Here is a 14271-nt window from a genome sequence, read left to right as displayed (position 1 = left end):
AAAACTTTCCTGTTTCAGCAGGCTGGCCTGGCATGATAGCGTTAATTGGGGTCCCAGTTTGTGTTCATTAGTGTTTCTTATTATTTTTATTGTTCGATCTGTATACCTTCCTTCCTCTGTACACCGCCCCGAGTCCCTCGGGAGAAGGGCGGTTTATAAAAACTAATAAATAAATAAATAAATAAATAAATAAATAAATAAATAAATATTCTGTTCTAAAGAAAGACAAGATTCACAGTACATGGAATAAAACATCAATCCAGTTTGTACTTTGATTTGATTTTAACAACAGAAATAGGGTGTTGAGCTCTAGTTGTCTAAGCTGGAGATGGAAGAAGACTGAGAACGATTTCATACTTTGAACTTGGCTTCCCAACCAAATGTGTTTCAACTGCAACTCCCAGAAACCTCAGCTGGTGTGGTCTTCCCTTTTCCTACCTTCTTTCCAAATTCTATTTTTAACCTAGGATCTGGCAGCAGAGAGGGGGAAAATGAAAACAGTGCAGCAATACCAAGGTTATGGTACAAAAATCAAGATGGCAGCAAAAAGATGCAGAATTCTCATTCTTGCTGACTTCTAGTGGCCACCAGGGTTTTTGCTACATAGATCTGGTAGCCCTATACCAGAGTATATAGTCCTATAGTTACACTGTCTTTTTGGCTAACAGCTTGGAAATCCTGGATACTGCCACTGCAGCATAGCCAAAAAACTTCATACCAGAGAAGGAAGTCATTTTATTTTCATTTTATCCTGCAGTTCTTAAGAGTTACACCAGTGGGTGCCATTCCTTTTCAATTACATGATGGAGCCTTATGTTTGTTCATTAGAGGTCATCATTGCAGCTTACAAAGTAAGCAGAATAAAACCCAAAGGATTACCTTTGGCTCACATGGCCTATGTAAACAAGGCAAAATAAAGTACTAACTATAAGCTAAAGAATTGAACGTATGCTTTAATAGGCTTAAAAGAGGCAATAAAGTGTTCAATCGATTTAAGGATAGGCTAGGTTTATATTGATCTCCCCTCTCCAGAGAGAGAATAAAAGTAGACTTCAGAAGGAGGGTGAGTAAGGTGGAAGAAATGGAAATGACATCATTCCCAGTCTGTTTTTCCCTCTGAATCATTAAGATCTGTTTGCTTGCCTTATTCTTCCTCAATAGACAAGAACCTGTGACCCAAACACCTGCCAAATACAATCAACAAAAGCTGTACATAGGACCAAAATGCAGGGTGCTCATCTGTGTCGGTGCATGTCTGTTGGAAACCACCCTCCGAGTATCTGCTTCTGGTTTAGTGATTAAAAGCACAGGAACCCTGAGAAAATAAAGGAAGGGAGAACTGGCAAGCCATCGATAAATAGGTCCAACAAGTCTATTGGACAATCTTTGCAAATCTCTTTCTGACTTGTCTTTTCCATTTCAGTGTGAATGTGCTTACTTTTCTTCTGTCCTGAAAAATAAGTCCTCGACTGGCCAGATTTGGAAGAGGGAAAGGCGTGTGGTCCTGGTTGATGGTGGGGTCTACTCAGATCGGTTAGCTTCAGCAAATATGTTGCATCTTATGACTTCCCAGAACACATTTCTAAATCTCTTCCTTTTCACTCACCCAGACAGGAATGATTTACTCCCACAATCCCTCCTTGCCCCAGGCCCTGGACCTTTAACATTGGCAAAGGCAGCAAGAAAATGTTGAGAACAATTTGAAGGTGTTTCATCCATGAAAATATACCATATCCTTGTTTCTCCTGCTCATCACAGAGCCTCGCCTGTATCCCTTGGCGCAACCGGCAAGGACCTTTGAACACTGTATATTTATTATGTTTGGAACCCATTTCATGACTTCACTGGACATTTCATAGGCATAACTTATTTCTACCCTATAAAATGATAATGTGCACTTACAATCAATGTTAATTATTGAATCAGCCCCCAAACCCCGAGAAATGCAAAATGAAGCAAAATACAATGTTCGCCAATTATACCTAAAAGAAGGTAAAAGTGGATACAAGTAATGCTGGAAGGCTTTTATAATTATGCTTTAAATTATATTAATATGCTATAATGCACAGTTTATTTGTAGTTTGCCTTTGCCTGTTTCCTAGGTCCAAGAGAGGGGGAACTGGTCACTTAGATGGCTTTATCCCCAAGCCAGGACTAGCGCTCAGGGGGACTCCCAGTTTCTAGCCTAATGCCGTCACCGCCACCACACCAATCTGGGTCTCTTAACATAATGTACACTGTAGCTTAATGCAATGTAATTACAATTGCACATGTACAAGTGAAATAATTTTGTATAAAATGTATAAGATGTTTGTTCTGCTTCAAAAAAATATTTAGGGCCTTTGGCTCAAAGGGCAGCCTGGCTGAGAAATTTCATATGGATTATTGGGCAGGAACTCCTGTCCAGAAGGAGCTCCCCATGGTCTCCAACAGGAATCAATCCAACAGCATCTGCCTGTGACCTCCAAGAGCTCCTACTAATGCTATCTTATGCCTTGGGATTTCAGCCCCAGTAGGATTTCTATACACAACTGTTTCAGAGATATGAATCCTGAAACTGCAACCCCATTTTTCTGGCACACTTCTGTGAGGGTAGAAACTAATGTTTTTTAAAAATGCTCATATACAAGGAAGGTTGCTACTTAGGCTACTTCAGTGCGTGTGTCCTTATACAGCAGGGGTCTTCAAACTCGGCCCTTTTATGACTCATGGACTTCAACTCCCAGAATTCCTCAGCCAGTGTGCCTGGCTGAGGAATTCTGGGAGTTGAAGTCCATGAGTCATAAAAGGGCCGAGTTTGAAGACCTCTGTTATACAGCTTTCCCCCAACTGGGGACTTGCATGCTGGCTGGGGACTGGGAAAATTTTAGTCTAAGAGCTTTCTAGGCTATGGAAAGTGACAAAATGAAGTTGTGTGATAGAGGAATCCTCATCTAGACATGCAGTGGAAACCAAATATGTTTTTAATATCTCTTTCAAAAAGTATCACTTTTTGGTGTAAATCTCTGTCAGCTGAAGTCACATTTTGAGTCTATCCCAGCTAAAGATCAAAACCTAATTTTGAAAAGAAAGCCAGCCCATACTGGTTTGAGGCCATATTTTTAAATAACGCACTTGGCCTATTTCTATGCAATAAAAAAAATACTCATTTGGACTGTCAAATACACATACCTAACTAAATAAACCCTGGAAAATACCCTTTGAATAGTGCTAGCCACCTACTTTAAACTGATACCACACCCTGCAATGGCAGAATTCCTGGACTTCTAATACAAAATCTGGACTTTGAATGAATTAAATGTTTTCCTCCTTCCAACACCCCCACCTCCACCCTAGGCAATTGATGAGCATCTCTGTAGCTTTCCACAATCTGGTGCCATACAAACTCTTGTACTTCCATCATCCATAGCCTGCATGGCTGAGGGCAGGGGTGGGTAAAAATAATGAGAGCCAAGTCCAGCATCAGGATGTGAGAGGCTGCCTTTTCGTGAGAATAATGCCCACTGCCTTTCTTCTTGCCTCAAAATGTGTGGATTTTCCAAGCTGCTTTCATAAATGTCCCCCAAGTCCAGTCATCTTTCACCCAAAGTAGTTCTGTTTATGACAGCATTCACAGCCATGAAAAGGGAGGTCTAGATCTAGGTTTTCACTGTTTCTCCTCTTAAGTCTTTAACACAGCAGGACACACAAAAATCTAGCAGATAAACAAAGTTTCCTGTGCCTGAAGGTGAGGAAAACACCACACTGAGAAGACTCTGGCCAAATCCTTTCCTCCTGCAGCTTCTTTCTCTTGACCACAAGCTGCAGCAAGCTTTGCGCGCACACACACAAATACACTTTACGGCACATTGCAGGACAGAAAGAGCAAGCCAGAACAAACTGACTGAGTTCATTCTGAGGGCCTGTAGCTAGTTGCACTTCAATCAAATTGTAGAAATGGTTGAAACCTGAAGTTAATCTCACCATAGAATTGATTCATCGGCTTCTTGAAAGAGCGCCATTTGCTGTTTCACAGAACCTCCCTATAGCCAGGAAAGAGGGCTCTGTGACCGAGATCCAGGTAGCAATGGCATGCTGCCTGAATCTCCATTTTTTTTTATTTCCATACCTGAATATTTTATTTGATTTCTACACTTGAGGACACTTTGGCAAATGCCATGATCTGATGCCCTCAATCATGGCAGAAGCATCTTCCTATCTGTTAGTCTCATTCAGACCTGGCCTGGCCTGATGGGGGATGGGGGGGGGGGTTATTGTTATTTTAATATTTGTATTTACTGTTTTTAGTGGGCATATATTTAATCCTTTTTAACTTTTGTATCTCTGTATTTTTTATGCTTGCCCTGTTCACCTCCGGGAGAAGGGCGGTATATAAATAAAATAATAATAATAATAATAATAATAATAATAATAATAATAATAATAATAATAATAATAATAATAATAATAATATTATTCTTTCTTGCTGCTGCTGCTGCTGTTGTTGCTTCACTACAAACCGTTAAAAACCTATCAATTGAGAAATGCCAAAGTAAAAATATGAGGATAGTTCTGGGTTTCTTTCCAGGGCTGGCTTCATTTCATTCCCCCCCCTCCTCCCTACTTCCTTTCTGTGTTTTACCTTCTGTTAACAGACATGTCTTTAGGATCACTGAACCTGCCTGGTCTTCACGGGACAGGGTTTGGGGATATTTTTACTTCTTTAACAATGTTTTCTTAAATCTATCTGCTACTAATGCAAAACAGGTGATTCCTCTGAACTGATCCCTCCGTGCAGTTGCTTACAGGCTCTGTTTTGGTTACAGCGCTGTTGACACTGATCCATGGAGTCTGAGACTGGAAGGAATTGTCCCGCTGCTATAAGAACTAGGTGCCAGCAGTTGCTGCTTGGTAACTGACCAGTATGACTCATATTGTTTATTTATTAATTTTATTAATTTTATTTGTATACCGCCCTTCTCCAGAAGGACTCAGGGCGGTGAACAGGACAGTACATGTTAAAAGACAAAATACAAAAATTAAAAGAGATTAAACAAAATGCCCACAACTTGTACAATAGGTTAAAACACAATTAAAATATGTGCAGAGTCCAATATGAAGGCTAGTTTGACGCTGGTTGCCTAATTGGGAGAAAAATGCTTGAGAGGCACATTGGAAGTCCACTATAATCCCAAGAACATCTGGTTGGATTGCTGTGTATAAATAAAAAATATGCTTTTATATTAAAAGGGTGAAAGGCAGATTTTCATTGTGTACTCCCTGGATTTTAAAAATGTGCAAACTTCAAAAATATGAACAACTTCATATCCAAAGCTGACTACCAACAGCACAAAGCTGGAAGATTTGTGGACTCTTTTTTAATTTTTCTTTCCAGGTAAGTAAATCTGAATTTAAACACTGGATTCTGTTTCTGCAGGCAAGAATGCTAGGATCTTGTTTTGTGTCTGCTGTACTGGTTAATGACTGCAATAAATTTATCTAATTTGTGTGTGTGTGTTATTAGGAGAAATATTTTGCCCCTATTTGCTGGCAAATAATGATGCAGATGGAGAAAAGAAAAGAAATTGGTTCAACAAGATATATTTCCCTCCTTTGAAACTGATATTTCCTAAATTGGCCCCAGGCCAGAATAGGAGGCATCTTATAAATGCCTTCATAAATAGGGGTGAAATGAGATGGGTGGCAAAAACATTTAATAATTAAAATAAATAAATGTCATTTTCTTTGTTTGGGTTTTAAAAATAACTAAATAGGAAGTTAGGAAGAAGCTGAATATTCTATTATTTATTTCAGCTTATTACCTGCGCAACTCCAATGAACTTGAGTCAGACTCAGGGCTTTTTTTGTAAAAGAAAAAGGTGCCGGAACGCACACATGTCATACAACCCGCCTTGCCTACCCTACAAGGTTCCATTCAAAAAAGGTGCCGGAACTCCGTTCTGAGCGTTCTATGACAAAAAAAGCCCTGGTCAGACTAATGACCTATCTAGATCTGTGATACTAACACTGGCTTTGAAAATGCAATGTTTCCTGCTTTATCTGGAGACATAAAATATTGAATCTGGGGCCTTCCGCATACAAAAGCCAGAGGTTTGGCACTGAGCTATAGCTCTCCCCCTTCTGCTGGACAAAGTGAAAACATAATTTTCTCTCCCTTGCACAGATTCTTATATGCCCACTGCCTGACCATGAAAGATAGGCACTTGCTTAACTTTTATTCTAAACAATGCTTTGAATATCTGCAGGATTGCAAGGATCAGAAATATGTTATATATTTACAAAAACTGAGTAGGAGCACAAGCACCTACTTACCTACCTACCTACCTACCTTCTTTCTTATAGGGGCAAATGGAACTAAAGTGATTTTGCTACAAATCTGATCCTGCCTGTCCTAAAGCCTATACTTTCTCTACCAACCATGATGATGTTGATGATATTGTTATATACCCTCTATATAACTTATTTTACTATTTATGGAAAAGAGGCTTGCCTTTAAAAGCTAACCTGCATTTTCTACATTCATGAAACAGTATTGTTGGTTTTTTTTTCAGGGGCACTTGCAATATTGCTAGTTTTGGCTACCTCAACATTATACCAAAAATACTGCAGATGGGCAGGCTGTTTCTTCTAGAAGTTGCCAAATACATTCATGTATGCATGAAGGGCATCCTGTTCTGAATTTTTTCAAAAATACAAGTATCCTATAGCCTTTTGGAATCAGGACCACGTCAAAAGAAATATGGACACAGCTTCTGGCTGAACTTTTGCCTGGCCCATTTGTCCATATGAGTAATTCATTTAAACTGGATCCAGCAATCCAGTTTAAATGCCTGCCCTCATTGCATGTGCCCTTCCAAGGACATCAGTCAAATATTATGCTTATGCGATGCAGTTAGGCAAATAACCTCTGGCTTGAACAGGAATATTAACGTATGATCTCCCGTATAGATGTCAGAAATGGAAGTTTCAACATAGCTGCAGATGGGATAAAATATACCCTTTGGCAAATGGATCAGGCCTAGACAGAAAACCAATAAAAACTCGTAGTCTTTTCATTTTTTCCCCCTACTTCCTATTTTCTTTCTATTGTGGTGCCATAGGAAGAAAAAATTGAAATTTCTGGCTGGAGTCTATTGCACCTATAAAGATAGAACATGTTGAGTGCCTTTATATGTTTATGGCACAGATAATATTTTATCACCTAGATTTTCTGGTTCACACTGCACATATATCATCTTATGCATTGTAAAGTAACTAATGAATCTCAGATTTTGCTGAAGTCAGAAGGATGAGACCGAAAGTAACTCCACACTACCAGTACTTCCATCCTCCAGTTTAAAAAAACAACCCATAAACATCTTCAGTTCTTCCAACCTCAACATGCAGAGAACACCAACAGCCAATCTGTGCCCCCCCCTTCTTAAGTTCCTGTTGACCAAACCAAAATCTTCTTATTTCTACTACACATAACAAAGCTCAGTTGCCGATGTTTTTGGTACATTTAGTTCTATATATTTGTTTGGAGTTTATTCTATGATGAAAAGCTATACAATTATCAGGGAGGGCTGACTGCAAAAAATGTAAACAAAAGCACGGAAAGCTTCCAGAGGCTTCCCAGATGCCTTGTTGCATTTACAATGGCCTGTGAGCTGTAAAAATGAATTGATAGCATTCTGACTATTTTGCGGTTGTGGTTGCGTGTTGCTCAAGCAGTTGAATTGAGAGAGGGAGAAGAAAAGTTCTGATCTGGAGGGGGGAGGGAACTAGTCAACTAAGTTGCCCCAAAGAAAGTTATGTGAAAGGTTTGGATTTTAAATGGGGTAACAACAGGGGTATCAGGCACCTTATATACAGCCACCCAGTGAATATTTACTAATGGTATCAGGAATTCCACTGTCCATCCAGTATCATCTCCCTCCTGCCATTTCAGTTAGTAAACTGGGCTTTTTTTTTAAAGTAACACAATCCAGGGCTTTTTTCTAGAATTGCCTTTTGAGAGAAAGATTCAGTGTCTGAAAACTGTCCAATATAAAAAAAAAACATGTTCTGCTGCAGTGATTAAATTTAATCGCTTAAATGAGGAAGCGTGCAAACACAATACCATCTCCTGCCTGCAACCTAGATGCACAAGAATTCTGTCTCAGGTTCTCTGTCAACTGCAGGTCTTCCGGACAGTGGTTCAAAAAGGCCTTGGGAACTGTTTGGCCCTGACCCATTATCAGAGTGCATTGCTGTAAATGGAGGTGGCCATTCACTTCCAGAGGAAAGCTGTGGATCGTCATTAAGCCTGATATGGTCTTATCCACCACTCACCCACCTCCTACCATTCATTGTGCTGTACTTACAAGAAAGGATTGTATAGAATGCTGCAAAAAAAGACAGATATTATGAGAAATTAGCCTACTCTCAAAGCCAGAAGAAGAACAGGCTGGAAATTACAATTACAGACAGACAAGGAAAGCTTTACATGAACTCAGAATAATAACAATATGGGAAATGTGTTTCTAGCCATTGACTATGTAATTACTTCTTTGAGGGCATCTGAGAGGCATTTTGTCAGTCAGCTGTAAACAGAGGCAGTCTTTGAAATGCAAAGTTCTGCTTAAGATGTTTGTCTTTCCTCTGATTTCTCCTTCCCGTCTCCATTCACAGTTTTTTGCCACTGTGCTGCTTAGGGAATTTAAGAAAAAGTCTCTCCTCCCTCCCTTTTAAATGAAACTACATTTTAAAAAGTCTCTACAGTGAAACAAGAAACTTAAGACTATCTTCCAGCAGCTAAACCAACCACTTTTTCTGATTCAGGAAAGTAAATAAAGGAAAGGACTTGGTGGAAAGCTTAATAATTACATACAGGCGCAGGCTTGTCATGGCTGTTACTAAGGCATGGAGAAGGCCAGACCGGATACAACCTCTTGGGACAATCACCCCCTTTTTGGTAAGCTCATACTGTATCAATAAGTGCACATTGTCCATATTGGGCATCTGTTCCCCAGTGTTTAAGGCCAGGAAGTAGTTAGTCACATATATAATGTCAGGTTGGGCTCAACACCAAGGGATTACAAGGACAAATGCTTGGTTTCTTGACCTGTCTGTACCTGTAGCATTAACTCATTGCTCTTTCAAGAACATTCAAGTTATCTCTTTGATTCTTTTTTCCATTTGCCTTCTCTGCTGTCTTCTACTTCATTTACCTTGCCAAAGTGTGCCCAAAGCATGTGAGTTTATGCTTGCTAATAATAACCTCAGGGGAGCCATCAATCTTTATTTGGTGTAAGACTGATGGATTGGTTCTTCTTATAGACCATGGCACTTTCAGGAACTTATCTCCAAAGTCATAATTTGGAAGCATCTGTCTTCTTTCTCTCACTGTTTCTCAGTATCCCACTTTAATAGCCATATATTAACTGACAACATCATTTAATTACTCCAATCTTTGTTGTCAGTACAATGTCTTTATTTATGATCTTGCCTATATTGTCATTCACTTCCTCCTTCTTTACATCTCCAGAATGCTATTTATTTTTTAACTCGTCACAGCTCAAGGAAACAAAACTATAATTTTCTTCTTCATTGTTAGTATATCCAGCATGTACTGTAGGTTAGCATTACTTTTCTATTTAATTTTAGCCTGTATTTTTCATTTTCTCTCTTTCGCTCACAAACATTTTTTTTTAAAAAGAAAGATTATATTAGAAACCAGTACAAAAATGAAGGGGGGGGGGAATAAATCTGCAAAGTTTGGAAGCTATTTTTTTGGTATCTTTTTTCTTTCCTTTCCATTTTTCTTTTATTTTTTCCCCTTGCATTTTTCATTTTCTTCTGTTCATTTGGAAAATATATTTTTAAAAATATCAAGAAATATTGACACGCAGTGCCTTTCCTATTAGAAAACATTAAGTATATAAGCTATTTTTCCCAAGTCTAGAAAGTTGATGTCTAAAGGGAGATGTAGTAAAGATTCACAGTAGCAAGGCTAGAGCAGTTAGGGTCCCAGAATTAAAATTAAGGAAATCTACACTTACTCCACACATAGTCATGGAAGCTCAGAAGCTGACTTGGGTTGGTCTGTATTGCTCTACGTAGGCATTAAAAAATTACAGAGTGGTAAGTATTCTGTCTTTACACAAAGGGAAAAAACAGTCCAACCTACCCAAACCAGTGCCATAAAAAACAGAATAGAAACGCAAGTTAAGATAGGCAAGAAAATGGTAAGTGAGCACCTGTCCAGCCTAGACGAGTTCAAATCACCAGGACCAGATGGATTACACCCCAAGGTTCTCAAGGAACTGGCAGATGTGATCTCAGAACCACTGAACTATATTTTTCAAAGATTCTGGAGCACTGGGGAACTACCAGAGGACTGGAAGAGAGCTGATGAAGTTCCCATCTTCAAAAAAGGGAAAAAAATAGATCCAGGAAACTACAGACCTATCAGCCTGACCTCAATACCTGGGAAGATTCTGGAAAAGATAATCAAACAACAAATCAGCGAACACCTTGATGCAAACAAAGTCATCACTAAAAGTCAACATGGGTTTGTCAAAAACAGATCATGCCAGACAAATCTTATTACATTCTTTGACCAAGTAACAAAATTAGTGGACCAGAGGAACGCTGTAGATATAATTTACTTGGACTTCAGTAAGGCATTTGATAAAGTAGATCACAACCTACTACTTGATAAGATAGAAAAATGTGGGTTAGATAGCATTACCACCAGATGGATTCGTAGCTGGCTGACAGGCCGTACTCAGTGTGCGGTCCTCAATGGAACCGCATCTACATGGAAGGAAGTGTGTAGTGGGGTGCCCCAGGGCTCTGTTCTGGGCCCAGTGCTCTTCAATATCTTCATTAATGATTTGGATGAGGGGATAGATGGGGAACTCATCAAATTTGCAGATGACACCAAGCTGGCAGGAATAGCCAATACTCCAGAAGATAGGCTTAAGATACAGAAGCATCTGGACAGACTCGAACACTGGGCACTATCTAACAAAATGAAATTCAATGGTGAAAAAGTAAGGTTCTACATTTAGGCAGGAAAAATCAAATGCATAGGTATAGTATAGGTGGTACCTTGCTCAATAGTAGTAACTGTGAGAGGGATCTCGGAGTCTTAGTAGACAATCACTTCAATATGAGCCAGCAGTGTGCTGCAGCTGCCAAAAAAGCCAACACAGTGCTAGGCTGCATTAACAGAGGGATAGAATCAAGATTGCGTGAAGTACTAATACCACTTTACAATGCTTTGGTAAGGCCACACCTGGAATACTGCATCCAGTTTTGGTCACCACGATGTAAAAAAGATGTCGAGACTCTAGAAAGGGTACAGAGAAGAGCAACAAAGATGATTAGGGGGCTGGAGGCTAAAACATATAGGGAACGGTTGCTGGAATTGGGTATGTGTAGTTTAATGAAGAGAAGGGTGAGGGGTGACATGATAGCAGTGTTCCAATATCTCAGGGGCTACCACAAAGAAGAGGGAGTCAAGCTATTCTCCAAAGCACCTGAAAGCAGGACAAGAAGCAATGGATGGAAACTAGTCAAGGAGAGAAGCAACCTAGAACTAAGGAGAAACTTCCTGACAGTTAGAACAATTAACCAGTGGAACAACCTGCCTCCAGAGGTGGTGAATGCTCCAACACTGGAGGTTTTTAAGAAGAGACTGGACAGCCATTTGCCTGAAATGGTATAGGGTTTCCTGCCTGAGCAGGGGGTTGGACTAGATGACCTCCAAGGTCCCTTCCAACTTTATATTATTATTATTATTATTATTATTATTATTATTATTATTATTATTATTATTATTATTATTATTATTATTATTATTATTTTGTAAGCATTTTTGATTGACCCCATCTCTCAGCAATGTCATTCAAATAACATTAGACATCCTTAGACATCCATAAATTCAGCACGGATGCCTGCAGGGAAGAAAGTCTTGTTGGCTTGAAGGGTTGGTTGACAAGCTACATCTGATTACAGTTTACTGTGTTGTTTAATGCACTACCTATTCATAAGTATCTGATTCATGGCTAACACCAGACTCAGACACAAGTATCGGTCAATCATGTCACAGGAGGGGTACAAAAGTGTAGCGAGGAGAAAAGATCCTAGAATGACTGCTGAGAGGCAGGTCATATTCAGAGCCAGTGTGCCATAAATGGATGGTGGCCATCTCTGTGTTCACTTTTAAAAACTGAAAGTTACCTAGACTGTCATCCAGCAGGGCTTTGTCTTGCCATACATAATGAGTGCATAAATTACCTACAAAGATTAGTTCATGACCAACCAAACGAAAAGCAAAAAAGACCACGAATTTGCTACAATTTGATTATAATGCACAAAGGTAATTTCAAATCTAAATTATTGCTGAACTGTTTACTAGAGGTTCCAAGGGATCTCTCCCTATGTTGCTCAGAGTAGGGCATTCTATGCTGCAACTCTATCATAAGAAACTCCTCCAACCTTGAACCTTTCAGATGTGTTGGGATTACAACTCTTAGGCATTTCAACCAAGACTCCTATTGAAAGATTATAGATTGGGGAAGCTGAGGCAGACAGGTTGTCTCAGAAAGAGATGCACAATGTGAGTCCTGCTCCTTCTCTTCTTCTATCATCTGCCAAACTCTTTTAATAAACATAAGGGAGGGGAAGAGGAGAGAGAGAAGATGAACAGCAAGAGGAAGCCAGAAGCAGCCATCTTCAGGGATCTGCTCTGACCAACTGCCAAAGCAGAATTGGAGAAATTGTATGCAACAGCACCATGGTTTGTCTTCTATGGACAAGAGGGGTGTGTGACCAACCTCTGGAATTCTGTTGGGCCTCCCTAGCCAATGACAGGCTCTCCTATGGGTAACTAGCCCATTTTCTCCTAAAGCTACATTTCTTTCAGAATCGTTTCCTTCTATAAATGAAAAAAAAGGGACACGGTGGCTCAGTGGGTTAGGACGCTGAGCTTGTCGATTAGAAGGTCGGCAATTTGGCGGGTTGAATCCCGAGTGCCGCGTAACAGAGTGAGTGCCTGTTACTCGTCCCAGCTTCTGCCAACCTAGCAGTTCGAAAGCATGTAAAAATGCAAGTAGAAAAATAGAGACCACTATGGTGGGAAGGTAACAGCACCTTTGGCATCTAGTCATGCCGGCCACATGACTACGGAGATGTCCTCGGACAAGCACTGGCTCTTCAGCTTTGAAATGGAGATGAGCACCGGCCCCTAGAGTCGGAAACGACTAGCACGCATGTGTGGGGGAACTTTTACCTTTACCTTATAAATGAAAGCAACCTGTGGCCTGGAATTTGCCCGATGACGTTCCATGTCTTATTTCCCTCTGCCTTGCCTTTAGTTTCTTCATTAGCTGTTGTTTCTAATTTCTTTTAAATGGATCAGGAATCTTAGTTTGGCTGCAGTAAGTAAACTGTCTTTGCAAGAAATAAGGAAATTGTTAGAAAGAAGTAGCTGCCACATTGTGTGGGTTACTTAATTTTCTTAATTGAAAATATATGAACAAAAATAGACCTCAGACTTCCTTTCCTTTCCTTCCGTTTTCCCCTTAACTGAAAAAACATCCAAGGCTATAATAAAACCAATTGATGTTTTATATAATGGGAGAAGGAAGGGAAGAAGGGCTGGCGGGTAACTTATTATTTGAGGATTTCTACATTCCCCTTGCTAGATTATAATTATAATTATAATAATATTCATTCATGCAGTCTACAACAATGGCACTCTCTGCCCCAAGGTTACTATTTTTGTAGTCTCCTCTGAATGTGATTGCTCTGAAAATAGCATTGTTTCAAACACAAGCAACTACTTGATATGTTTACTTTATGGGAGTGAATGGGGTTTGGAAGTTCATGGAAATTTTACTGTGTGGATTCTTCAGAAGCATTGTCAATAGAGATGTATTACAGAGACACAATATAGACCAATTCATAAAAGTAGGCCTATATAATCAACCTCAAAATTTATGTATATGGTTTTTGTTGTTGTTAGAAATATTTCTTTACTTGAACAGAAAAACAGAGCAACCAAGGATGTAAAAATAATGGGAGTGGGAGTGAATTCCAACTTCTTGCTGGCTTTCCCATTGAGTTTCCTTGTGTGCATATGATAGGGAGCATTGGAAATCTCCCCTCCCCCTTTTCCTTCCCTTCCCTTCCCTTCAAGCAGGTAAGTGGCTGCTGCCTGATGGGAGAGAGAGTGAGGGATTGCAGGACTGGCTTGAAAACTGTCATGGGACATTGAAAATAATGATTATATGATCCCAG

Source organism: Vipera berus (genome assembly GCF_964194415.1).
Source record: "Vipera berus genome assembly, chromosome: 1".
Classification (NCBI taxonomy): Eukaryota; Metazoa; Chordata; class Lepidosauria; order Squamata; family Viperidae; genus Vipera; species Vipera berus.
This window is presented reverse-complemented; position numbering follows the sequence as displayed.